Source organism: Panulirus ornatus, chromosome 5 (genome assembly GCF_036320965.1).
Source record: "Panulirus ornatus isolate Po-2019 chromosome 5, ASM3632096v1, whole genome shotgun sequence".
In the NCBI taxonomy this organism is placed as follows: Eukaryota; Metazoa; Arthropoda; class Malacostraca; order Decapoda; family Palinuridae; genus Panulirus; species Panulirus ornatus.
Window position 1 is genome coordinate 17,705,534 of NC_092228.1, and position 12,925 is coordinate 17,718,458.

At 37.4% G+C, this 12,925-nt stretch overlaps 1 long non-coding RNA gene across 1 annotated transcript in view; it reads right to left on the reverse strand.

The window, feature by feature from the left end:
* The window catches only part of LOC139746736 (uncharacterized), an 814,741-nt gene extending 808,416 nt beyond the window's left edge, over nt 1–6,325 (reverse strand). Inside the window, exon 1 of the long non-coding RNA XR_011712212.1 lies at nt 6,241–6,325. This is a non-coding gene — a long non-coding RNA (uncharacterized lncRNA). The remainder of the gene's footprint in view (nt 1–6,240) is intronic.
* Between the last annotated feature and the right edge of the window lie 6,600 nt (nt 6,326–12,925).

Consider the following 12,925-nt stretch of genomic DNA (forward strand, 5'->3'; position numbering starts at 1 on the left):
TGTGTGTGTATATATATGTATACGTTGAGATGTATAGGTATGTATATTTGCGTGTGTGGACGTGTATGTATACACATGTGTATATGGGTGGGTTGGGCCATTCTTTCGTCTGTTTCCTTGCGCTACCTCGCTAACGCGGGAGACAGCGACAAAGCAAAATGAATAAACATATGAATATATATATATATATATATATATATATATATATATATATATATATATATATATATATATATATCACAGTAAATTTGTTCATGTATTAAATTACCAGTTATGGGCCAAATAATCATCCAGTCCTACCATGACTAGAATGGGTGATTTTCATCTGCAAATAGCTCCTACAACTTCTACTCTGTGAGGATACAAAGTATCCAAGACATGGACATTCCTCCTCCAAGGCCTCTTTACTGGAATTTGATTGCTTGCCAAACATCGAATGAGGTCAATGGAGACCAAACCTAAGAGTATGAGCCTTGACCCATTAACATCCATCCTGAGATTCCATAACCCTTGGCAGAAGCAATGCTGCTGCTATACACAACGACAATACTGTTCTAGTCCTTGCATCTCATATAACTCCCCATCTATAGGGTTCATACACTTATACACTGTTCTAGAAAACAACCAAAACATAATTTGAATAGTAAGATGGGGAGAGTGAAAAGTGGGGGTGGAGTAAATACTCATCTAAAACCACCTGCCAATCCTTCAAAATGCCAACACCCATAAAACAATTCATTGAAAGAATAAACTCTCCACAGTATGACTCTACCATGATAAAAAAAAAAATTGCAAACAGTTAGAACAGAAATAAAAAACAAGGGCAAGATGGGAGTGCTTGTCCAATGGAGGGAGTCAAAGCAAAGAGAGGAACAACATATGTAGCCCGTCAACCAGTTTCCTTCCAAAGCACACTTGAAAATGCTAATTTTCTGGTGATATTATGGAAAGCACACCACTAATAGATGACAATAATGGTACAGTACACTGTACATAAAAAGGGTTAGTGATCTAAAAAAAAAGCCAATAGCAAGCTACAATAATTACACAATACAGCAAATACACAATGTATTCATCACCAATATGAGGGTCAAAGTTCCACTGCCAATTTAATGTGCATCTGGTCACATCTTGGGTATAATCCTAATAATCCAACTGAAATCTTTATGATTCTTGGTTATCTATGCTTTGATATGAATATATTTACAAACTTTTATCAAGAGAGTTCAAATCACTCTGTTTTACTTAAAAAATTTGACAACTACACAAATTGGGAAGAGCAGTGTGGTTTCAGAAGTGGTAGAGGATGTGTGGATCAGGTGTTTGCTTTGAAGAATGTATGTGAGAAATACTTAGAAAAGCAAATGGATTTGTATGTAGCATTTATGGATCTGGAGAAGGCATATGATAGAGTTGATAGAGATGCTCTGTGGAAGGTATTAAGAATATATGGTGTGGGAGGCAAGTTGTTAGAAGCAGTGAAAAGTTTTTATCGAGGATGTAAGGCATTGGTACATGTAGGAAGAGAGGAAAGTGATTGGTTCTCAGTGAATGTAGGTTTGCGGCAGGGGTGTGTGATGTCTCCATGGTTGTTTAATTTGTTTATGGATGGGGTTGTTAGGGAGGTGAATGCAAGAGTTTTGGAAAGAGGGGCAAGTATGAAGTCTGTTGGGGATGAGAGAGCTTGGGAAGTGAGTCAGTTGTTGTTCGCTGATGATACAGCGCTGGTGGCTGATTCATGTGAGAAACTGCAGAAGCTGGTGACTGAGTTTGGTAAAGTGTGTGAAAGAAGAAAGTTAAGAGTAAATGTGAATAAAAGCAAGGTTATTAGGTACAGTAGGGTTGAGGGTCAAGTCAATTTGGAGGTGAGTTTGAATGGAGAAAAACTGGAGGAAGTGAAGTGTTTTAGATATCTGGGAGTGGATCTGGCAGCGGATGGAACCATGGAAGCGGAAGTGGATCATAGGGTGGGGGAGGGGGCGAAAATCCTGGGAGCATTGAAGAATGTGTGGAAGTCGAGAACATTATCTCGGAAAGCAAAAATGGGTATGTTTGAAGGAATAGTGGTTCCAACAATGTTGTATGGTTGCGAGGCGTGGGCTATGGATAGAGTTGTGCGCAGGAGGATGGATGTGCTGGAAATGAGATGTTTGAGGACAATGTGTGGTGTGAGGTGGTTTGATCGAGTAAGTAACGTAAGGGTAAGAGAGATGTGTGGAAATAAAAAGAGCGTGGTTGAGAGAGCAGAAGAGGGTGTTTTGAAATGGTTTGGGCACATGGAGAGAATGAGTGAGGAAAGATTGACCAAGAGGATATATGTGTCGGAGGTGGAGGGAACGAGGAGAAGAGGGAGACCAAATTGGAGGTGGAAAGATGGAGTGAAAAAGATTTTGTGTGATCGGGGCCTGAACATGCAGGAGGGTGAAAGGAGGGCAAGGAATAGAGTGAATTGGAGCGATGTGGTATACCGGGGTTGACGTGCTGTCAGTGGATTGAATCGGGGCATGTGAAGCGTCTGGGGTAAACCATGGAAAGCTGTGTAGGTATGTATATTTTGCGTGTGTGGATGTATGTATATACATGTGTATGGAGGTGGGTTGGGCCATTTCTTTCGTCTGTTTCCTTGCGCTACCTCGCAAACGCGGGAGACAGCGACAAAGCAAAAAAAAAAAAAAAAAAATTGGGAATACCTTTTTACTTATTCAACATCAAAATAATTAGAAAAAAACATAAAAAACCTTGTTAACCTACCCTATGTAAAAAAAAAAATAAATGGCTGTACTCTTATATCAATGTTCGAATTAATTCTAAACAAAACAAACTTTTGACATCATTTTAAGATAATTTACTTTCCTTCCCCAGCATCCCTTATATGGTGCTCCCACAGCACCCAGGAAGCTAGCCATGTCCACTGGGTGGGATGACAGGTCATGAAGTTGGCCATGGTTTATGTATGTCTTCATGAATACATCAACGAAATAGAGCTGTGTCCTTAAAACCAATTTAATTCATTGGCTATGCAACTTATAAAATTTTTTTAGAATCTTAAAAAAAAAAAAAGACATTTGATTGTTACAACTAGTGATCCAATCAAAGTCACAGCAACCACACCACTTGTTGTGGGCCTGAAACAGATCATCTACGAAAACATTTATCACCTCCCTACTACTGATTTCACTTATTGTCAAAGGCAAAGAAAGTATTCAAATCATGCTCAGTTAATCTCATATATTCTTATCACTATTCATGATGTCCTTGCCATCATATTTCAAAAAATAAAAAAATTGTGACTTGAAAAAGGCATTCTATTTCTTTTTGTGCAAACTGAGATACTCATTAGGTTATGTTTTATTAGCCCATTAGATACACCCCTACCCACATTAGGCACTCATAATATGAAGCCCAACTGATATGGTTTGAATCATATCGACCCTATGTCACTGCTTTACCTTCCCCTCCTTACTGGAAGCCCCCATCTTCTACTGAGGTAACAAAAGCTATGACTGACTAATGATGTAAACAATATACAGAATACAACAATCATGGGAAGATGAAAGATTACTGGCCAAAAGGTTGAGGTATGGCCAAAAAAAGTAGTATGCATGAAGTAATAAAATTATTTAGAAAATGCATTAGGAAGGATAAATTAGTTACCATGACAATGAATGACAATATGTACAGCAATTCGCCAGTGAAATATTACATGCTGAAAAAGTATGTACTACATGGGGTGTTTAATGAAGGATTAAAATTCATCAAAGATTGTGTAAAATGGTGGCTTGCAAGGTTGCAACAATACATATATATATATATATATATATATATATATATATATATATATATATATATATATATATATATATTACCCAGCTTTTTCATTTGTAGAAAAAATCCTTTCGTATACACCTTATCAAAAGTTTGATTTCTAGAAAAAAAATTCATTGGAAAATAAGCCCCTTTTCTTGTAAAAATCTGATGTGCAAAACTGATTTTTCTACACATACAAGATAAAAATGAGGCTTACACTACTCCTCTTATTATGGAAATGAGATAACTGGATAACTGATTTAGATACAGAGAGGTCTCACGGACAAAAATTACTTACAATTTTGCAAGAATGATAATTTCTATACATTACAAATGTAAAAAATTGGGTAAAAAAAAAAGAAAAAAGGATTTCATCACCATAGTACTGCAACACAAGGGAAGTAGAAAATAGATTTCATCACCATAGCACTACAGTTCAAGGGAAGTTAAACAGAAGCCAGGTAAAAATTGATTAAGTTGGGCAAGGTTGGGTTTGGTTAGCTTAGGTTAAAATTTGGGCTGGGTTTGTTTAAAATAACAAAGTCCAAGCAATCCTACCTTAGCATATTTTGAACAGTACAATAAAATTCCTTTTCTTAAAAGAATATAAATTAGAATCCTAATAACAGCAACTTTTCTCTGGAGGACGAGTTGAAAAATCCACGAAGGTAAAAGTCTAGCTAAGCTCATTACTGTTAGTTTTATATATGAAGTGACTGTGCTCTGCAATGTGAATGTAAAGTTTAAATACAACAATAAATGCAGAGAATGATCTGTAGCATTAAATTTTATCTAACATTTGATTCTGCAATAAGAGTGTTGTATCAGGAAAAACACACATTGGTGATACACTTGCAAAAAGAAATAAAAAATTCATAAACACCTTACTTAACCTAGTGGCCAAAATAGTAGAAATGTGTGTCTCCTGTTGGAGATTCCTTGGCTAATCAGTTTTGTACTATGTGTCTGTTGACATCTGACACCATGTGTACAGATATCAATCATGGGTATGACTGGTATATTTCGACTAGTATTTTGAAAACTAGTCTAACTTTTGACTGCTTGGGTTAAGTGAGGTTCTCAGAGGTTCTGTAGATTTTATTCATGTGTATTACCTACTTATACTTTTAATAATCCCACATTTTCTCTGATATACTACTGTTGCCTAATTCAATGTCATTCTTAAGTATATTCCTCAAAATCAGGCTCTACAACTACCAATGTATTCCACAAATATCAAACTAGCACCAAACAAAAATCAATCACCACCCAAACACAATAACAATGTGGAGTTTAACTTATAACTATCCACAAATCAAGTTGTCCAAAATAAAGATAAAATCAAACAGTGAAGACTGTGTATTACATACTCCCCCTCACTATTTACTAAATAACAGACATCTGTATTCTATTCAAGCAAAATCAAATTAATCACTGTCTATGATAAAGCATTGAGGAATTACTGAGCTTTACATTGTACACTGGAAAGCCAGGTAACAGAAGACCTAATGATCTATAATGAGGTTATCTGCTGGAAGACAGTACATGGGAAAGCTAGACAACAGAAGACCTGATGGTCTATAACGGTGCTATCTACTGGAGGAAAGTACATGGGAAAGCCACATAAAAGAAGACCTGATGGTCTATGATCAAATTATCTGCTGGAGAAGACCTGATGGTCTATGATCAAATTATCTGCTGGAGGAGACCTGATGGTCTATGATCAAATTATCTGCTGGAGAAGAGTATATGAGAAACCCAAATAACAGAAGAGACCTAAAGATTTATGACGAGGTTATCTGCTGGAGGGCAGTTTTATGAGAGAGCCAGAGAAAGGAAGACATGGTCATCTATAAAGTTCTGTTGAAAGACAATATTTCGAAAAAGCCACAGACCAGAAGACCTAATGGTCTAAGACGAGGTTATCTGCTGGAAGTGATAATCAAAAGATGTGAAGGTCTATGATATGGTCATCTGCTAGTGGGTAGTACAACCTAGATTCCCTATCTATTGATATGTAAACAAGATAGTAAAGCAGAAGGCTCTCCCCCCAACCCATCACTCGTTAAAATACTCGTTTACTTAAATATTGTTTATAACAGTTTTAGTGAATACAGCAATGTTCACGACATATACATGGGATCTCCTTCGAGCCCCACTTGTGTTTCATCTTCCCAAACGAATGCATATCCTATATGTTTCTGTACAAGAGCAGGAAACCCTCGTTATCTGTACAACTGTTTATCCTCACTCGACCTCACATGTGGCAAGCACGTTGTCATTACCCGCCGGTATTTTATTGGTCGTTTATATTATAGCTTCCAGGGAAAAATTATGCCAGGGGAAACAAGATCCGGTTACAAAACGATCCTGTCTCATGATAATACATTTAATGCACGATGGACTGTGGGAATAAAATAAATGTGTACTCACCGACAGGCGAGCAACACTCCAGTGTACACGGCCAATCAGCTGAGGCGGGAGGATGACACACGTGAGGCGCCAAACTCCGGCCCGCCACCCCTCCGACGTGAACAACTGTGACGTCACCCAGTGATAAAGATAACGGGAGACACTTGTAATAGAAATAACCTTACTTAAACAGGATATGCCCCCCCCCCCCTGACTCTGCAATAAGTAAGAACCTTATTCTTTACTTATATATATATATATATATATATATATATATATATATATATATATATATATATATATATATATATATATTTCTTTTTTCTTTCAAACTATTCGCCATTTCCCGCATTAGCGAGGTAGCGTTAAGAACAGAGGACTGGGCCTTTGAGGGAATACCCTCACCTGGCCCAATTCTCTGTTCCTTCTTTTGGAAAATTAAAAAAAAAAACCGAGAGGGGAGGATTTCCAGCCCCCCGCTCCCTCCCCTTTTAGTCGCCTTCTACGACACGCAGGGAATACGTGGGAAGTACTCTTAATCCCCTATCCCCAGGGATATATATATATATATATATATATATATATATATATAAAGGAAATGATAATACACGCAGAGGGAAGGAATTCTTGCACTATGTAGTTGGATTTCACATAAAAAAGTTAGCCATTGTACAGGAAGACACAGGTCTGTTTAAGGCCTCTTGTTTTCAAGATCAATTATTCGAATAATACCAATAATATCAATAGTGATTATAATAATGCGACTAATAGTATCGAGGGAGTTGGGTCTGCTGTTTATAAGCTGTTGGTCTTAATTACTCGATTAAACACATTTTAAAGTGGTCATTAGCGTGAAATGAAGTTTTTAGTGGATTGAATAGTCCCATAAATGCTACTTAAATAGACTTCTGTATTCGAGTGTAGCAAGAAGGGTACAAATGTAGTTCGTGAGCTGATTGTCTTCACAAGTCTCCTGTAATGTACACGAACACAGTAAGTGCTCGAAATAGGTTCATTTTAACTTGTTATCGAATGAAATAAGAGGCCTACAACTGGTGAGTTAATTATAGACTGTAATCGCTTCATGAACATTATATTCGGTGAGGTACTGAAAATCCTTAAGCTGATTTAACATGAGGCATTTGAATTCCAATTCATAAACCAAATATCTTCAGAGATTCTTTTTAAATGTGGTATCTTGTTACATTATAGTAGTGCACTATTCTGAAGTGACGTATCATCAAAAACCAATGCAAATTATCATATCACGCAAAGACTTTCAAACCAAGAATGGTCAGTGGAAACATTGTCAGAACTTAGCTATTAAAAAGCACTGGATTTCTCACCTTTAAATAGCGATGTAATACAGCATTTTAAGATTCCAGGAAACGCATATTAGCTCCTGAGCGTAGAAGGCTGTCCGGACATGAAGAGGTTTATATATAGGTTGGAGAGTTGGGAAAATTTATGAACGGGCAAGTATCAACTGGCAAGAAAAACAAGCAGACCAAACACTCAGACTTTTGAACGTACTTTACATTGTGTGTAAAGGGCTTTTATTAATATGATTATCATCATTATTATCATACGCAAAATATGCTTTAGATTGGAATACAATATCTTTTGTATTCATACAATATCTTTTGTATTCATTAATTACCCCAAATCATTCTTAGAGTCCTGGTGTTACCCATGACCTCTTTACAGAGGCTCCAGCTGCTTAATACTACGCTACTTCCAGTAGTGAGTTCTTGAACGAAATTTTGCCCTTCCAATGATACATTCTCGCAAAGGATGACTTCTCACTAGTCGCGCAACCTCATGCAGGCAGAGTCCAGCAGCACATGCAATCATGGTATTGAGTCCTCCAAAGATGACAAGTTATATCCTTGAAATCCACTTTGCATATAGCTTTCTTTAATTTGTCTCTTACAAGATAATAATCATAACTAGGCCTCCCATCAGAAACGTGTCTTCATTATATCATATTAACTATGTATCCGACCACAGATAAGCTCTTAAAAGTCTCCGTATATCGTAACGCTCCTTAGTTCTTTCATGTTTATGCCATCAAACATGTTCAAAAAAGAAAATCTTTTTTTTTTATTTACAGATCAGGGACAACAGCAGTTCAAAACACCTGCGGGACCTGCAAGTTACTTCAAACCTGTCTTTACAAGTATGTACGTACATCTGCAGCGCATCACAGTTGTCCTGCACATTTCTAGGCTGTGCTAAAATCAAGAAAGCTGCTAACAATGATGATGGTAGAGGAAATCTTTATACTGTCGATGTGTGTGTGTGTGTGTGTGTGTGTATAATTAACCTTTTATAAAACACGGTCCACGGGTGTTCTACATTCGTGGGACCCTATCTTATACATCACCATTTCCTAACTTGTCTTAATCCATTAATCTATTATGAATGTTCTTATTTACATAATATTTTTCGAACTTAAATTTTTGCTATGTCTGACTGATATTTCTCTGTATCTTTTCATCTTCCATGAAACAGCCTCAGACTTACCCATGCAACTCAGCATTTTTTCTGGTAGTATGTACATGTTTTTATTCATGTTTGTATATATATGTTTGCGAAGGAATGGGAGAGAGAGAGAGAGAGAGAGAGAATTATAGAAAGGATGAATTTGAACGAGGTATGACATGAATAAATGATACTACACATTTAGTATTAACGTCTTGTCCTCACATTGTTATATATATATATATAATATAATTTTTACAGCTCCTTAACACTTAATGTTTCCAATAATCTCCATTTCTCTCGTATCACTAAAATGGACTAAAACCAAGTGCTTCTAGCATATACAATTTCACTTGCTGAATTGGGCTACAATGTACGATCTAATGGCCGCAGTTTTGCATGTTGTGCTTATAACCTCTGAAGTGCAAACTGGGAGGGTTCTTCTGGCCCTTCGTGTGAAATTACCTAAGAGAAAAATGGATAGGAAAACATGAAAAATCATTACATAAACAATCAAATACATTTGTTCGATATCTTTACTCACCTTTTGTACATATACATATTCATGATGCATTACATATGCCTTAGCCTAGCTAAGACTTATGCAGTTTCTTAATACCATCATAGTATTCATGTGATACATCTACATAATTCATATATCTATATCCGTCAATGTTCCATTGTTTCCTTAAGGTACATTCCTTAAGCACTTTCTTTCGCAGTATTCATAGGTCACAGTTCGCATGACGGGTATGGCATCAGATTTCAGCGTTTCCGGAAAACTATGAGGGACGGGAGGCGGTGGTAAACATCGGCCGTTCGCGCAGGTGTCGAGCCTTATCATGGGTCAGCATCTGTTCCCAGCATGTGTACATCTGATCACCTGCACATAAACAGTTAACGCTCATGGAGGATCAGCTGAGGATCCAACCTATCATACGTGGTACAAATGTTTTGATCCACTTTCATATAAGGGTCTTAAGTTTCGAATCTCTGCTATAAAGGAGACATAAGTTTTGAACCACTATTCTAAATGGGAGAGTCTTTAATCCTCTCTTCAATACGGGACAAAGGCTTCGATCGTGAATCCTAAATGGAATAGATGTCACGTTCCTGTCTAAAACATGGGATGAATACTCGGACCCTTCGTTCTGAAAGTGATAATTGCCCCGATCCTCTGTTCAAGATAGGATAAAGGTTCCAATGCTCGAAATAGGATGGTGCCGTTCATCTTTTCTGAATGGGACAAAGGCACTTATCTTCTAAGTGAAATCAAAGCTATAATCCTCCATAGAGAATGGATAAGTATAGAATCTTCTACTTTAAGTGAAACGAAGGTTCCAAGCCTTTATTCCAAGAAAAAATACAGACCCTCTAACGTAATCGGACATTTCAAATCCTGTTATAAATGGGAAAAACTTCAAGTCCTTTGTTCTAAATAAGAAAAAATCCCAATCTTGTTCTAAATGGAACAAAATTTCCAATCCTGCTCGAAATGGAGAGAAATCTGTTTTGAATGAGAATAAACGTTATATTCTCTTCTTACTGGGACAAAGGTTTCGAACCTCTATCTTAAGGGACATAAGGCTGGCTAAATAATACATGAGACAGTAAATCTATTTTCTTTTCGCTGTGGGACTGAGTATATATATATATATATATATATATATATATATATATATATATATATATATATATATATATATATATATATATATCTTTCAAACTATTCGCCATTTCCCGCGTTAGCGAGGTAGCGTTAAGAACAGAGAACTGGGCCTTTGAGGGAATATCCTCACCTGGCCCCCTTCTCTGTTCCTTCTTTTGGAAAATTAAAAAAAAAATAATGAGAGGGGAGGATTTCCACCCCCCCCCCCCCCCCCGCTCCCTCCCCTTTTAGCCGCCTTCTACGACACGCAGGGAATACGTGGGAAGTATTCTTTCTCCCCTATCCCAAGGGATAATATATATATATATATATATATATATATATATATATATATATATATATATATATATATATATGGACAGCGTGAGAATAGGAGTTCCACCCAGCCAAGCTGCCACACCTGAACGTCCGTCTGCTAGCCATTAACCACCTGATGGCAGGTCAGCCGGGGTCACACACCTGCAAGACCAGGGTCACTGGCACTTGTCTGGCTCACCATCTTTTATCTCCCCGAGGTGTTAATCCTGTCCAGAGTCCGTGTCCCTCAGTGTCAGGGAAAACCTCTTATCTGTATCCTGATAAATCCTGCATTAATGCATTTCTAACTGGATTATGTGTGATGGCAAAGGGTTCTCTTTTACTAATGTACCGTTGCACCACACTCAAGTTTTGTTGATTCTTAGCACCTTTTTTACTACGATATCCTAGCTCAGTTGGGTCGTGATATCCTAGTTCAGTTTGTCGTTGCATCTCATCACATTCAAATTGCTGATTCGTCCCACCGAACTATAGCCTAGTTACTGGCTCGCCCAAGCGTATTACAGACTAGTTGTTGATTGGTCGCACTCTAATACAGACTAGGTCTTGATTCATCGCAACTTATAACAGCCTAATTAATACTTATTACATCCTCGTTTTGATTCGTCGTATTTTATGACACCTTAGTCTTTGATTAGCCTAATCTCATTACAGCCTATTTAAATATATTTTGTCTCCTTGTCCTAGTAGTGTTGATATACAAACATATTCCAGATAAAAATACCTTTTACCAGTAAACAGAAATTACAAAACCTTCTGGGTATCTAAATTATTGTTTTGTGCACTTGGGTAAATATTTCACAATATCATGTTTTAACATAATCACGTTTAACTTTATAACAAAAGTTCTCTTTAACGTTGCACTTTAGTAAACATTTAACAAATTCGTTTTTTAACCTAATCACATCTGACTTAAAACAAAAGTTCACTTTAATGTTGCATTTTGGTAAACATTTAACACAATCATATATTAACATAATCCCAGTCAACTTAGAAGTTCTCACATTCGTAACATTTTAACGCACTTGAAGTTCTTCGTAACGCATTTAATTATATGCCTTAAAACAAATTCACTAGAAAAGACTTAGCCAACTTGTGGGAGAAAACATGACACTTCAGAACGGTGGAGGACGAGGCCTACACCAACAGTTACTATGCCATGTTCAGAGTTCTTACCTTTTTCTTTACAGTCATTCCCTACCTTTTCTATAAACATTCAGGAAATTTACTCTTCACTCATTTTCCTATTCTATGATGACCTGGTCACCGCCTCGTCTATACAGCATATATATATATATATATATATATATATATATATATATATATATATATATATATATATATATATATATTGCTTTGTCGCTGTCTCCCGCGTTTGCGAGGTAGCGCAAGGAAACAGACGAAAAAAATGGCCCAACCCACCCCCATACACATGTATATACATACGTCCACACACGCAAATATACATACCTACACAGCTTTCCATGGTTTACCCCAGACGCTTCACATGCCCTGATTCAATCCACTGACAGCACGTCAACCCCGGTATACCACATCGATCCAATTCACTCTTTTCCTTGCCCTCCTTTCACCCTCCTGCATGTTCAGGCCCCGATCACACAAAATCTTTTTCACTCCATCTTTCCACCTCCAATTTGGTCTCCCACTTCTCCTCGTTCCCTCCACCTCCGACATATATATCCTCTTGGTCAATCTTTCCTCTCTCATTCTCTCCATGTGCCCAAACCATTTCAAAACACCCTCTTCTGCTCTCTCAACCACTCTCTTTTTATTTCCACACGTCTCTCTTACCCTTACATTACTTACTCGATCAAACCACCTCACACCACACATTGTCCTCAAACATCTCATTTCCAGCACATCCATCCTCCTGCGCACAACTCTATCCATAGCCCACGCCTCGCAACCATACAACATTGTTGGAACCACTATTCCTTCAAACATACCCATTTTTGCTTTCCGAGATAATGTTCTCGACTTCCACACATTCTTCAAGGCTCCCAGGATTTTCGCCCCCTCCCCCACCCTATGATCCACTTCCGCTTCCATAGTTCCATCCGCTGCCAGATCCACTCCCAGATATCTAAAACACTTTACTTCCAGTTTTTCTCCATTCAAACTTACCTCCCAATTGACTTGACCCTCAACCCTACTGTACCTAATAACCTTGCTCTTATTCACATTTACTCTTAACTTTCTTCTTCCACACACTTT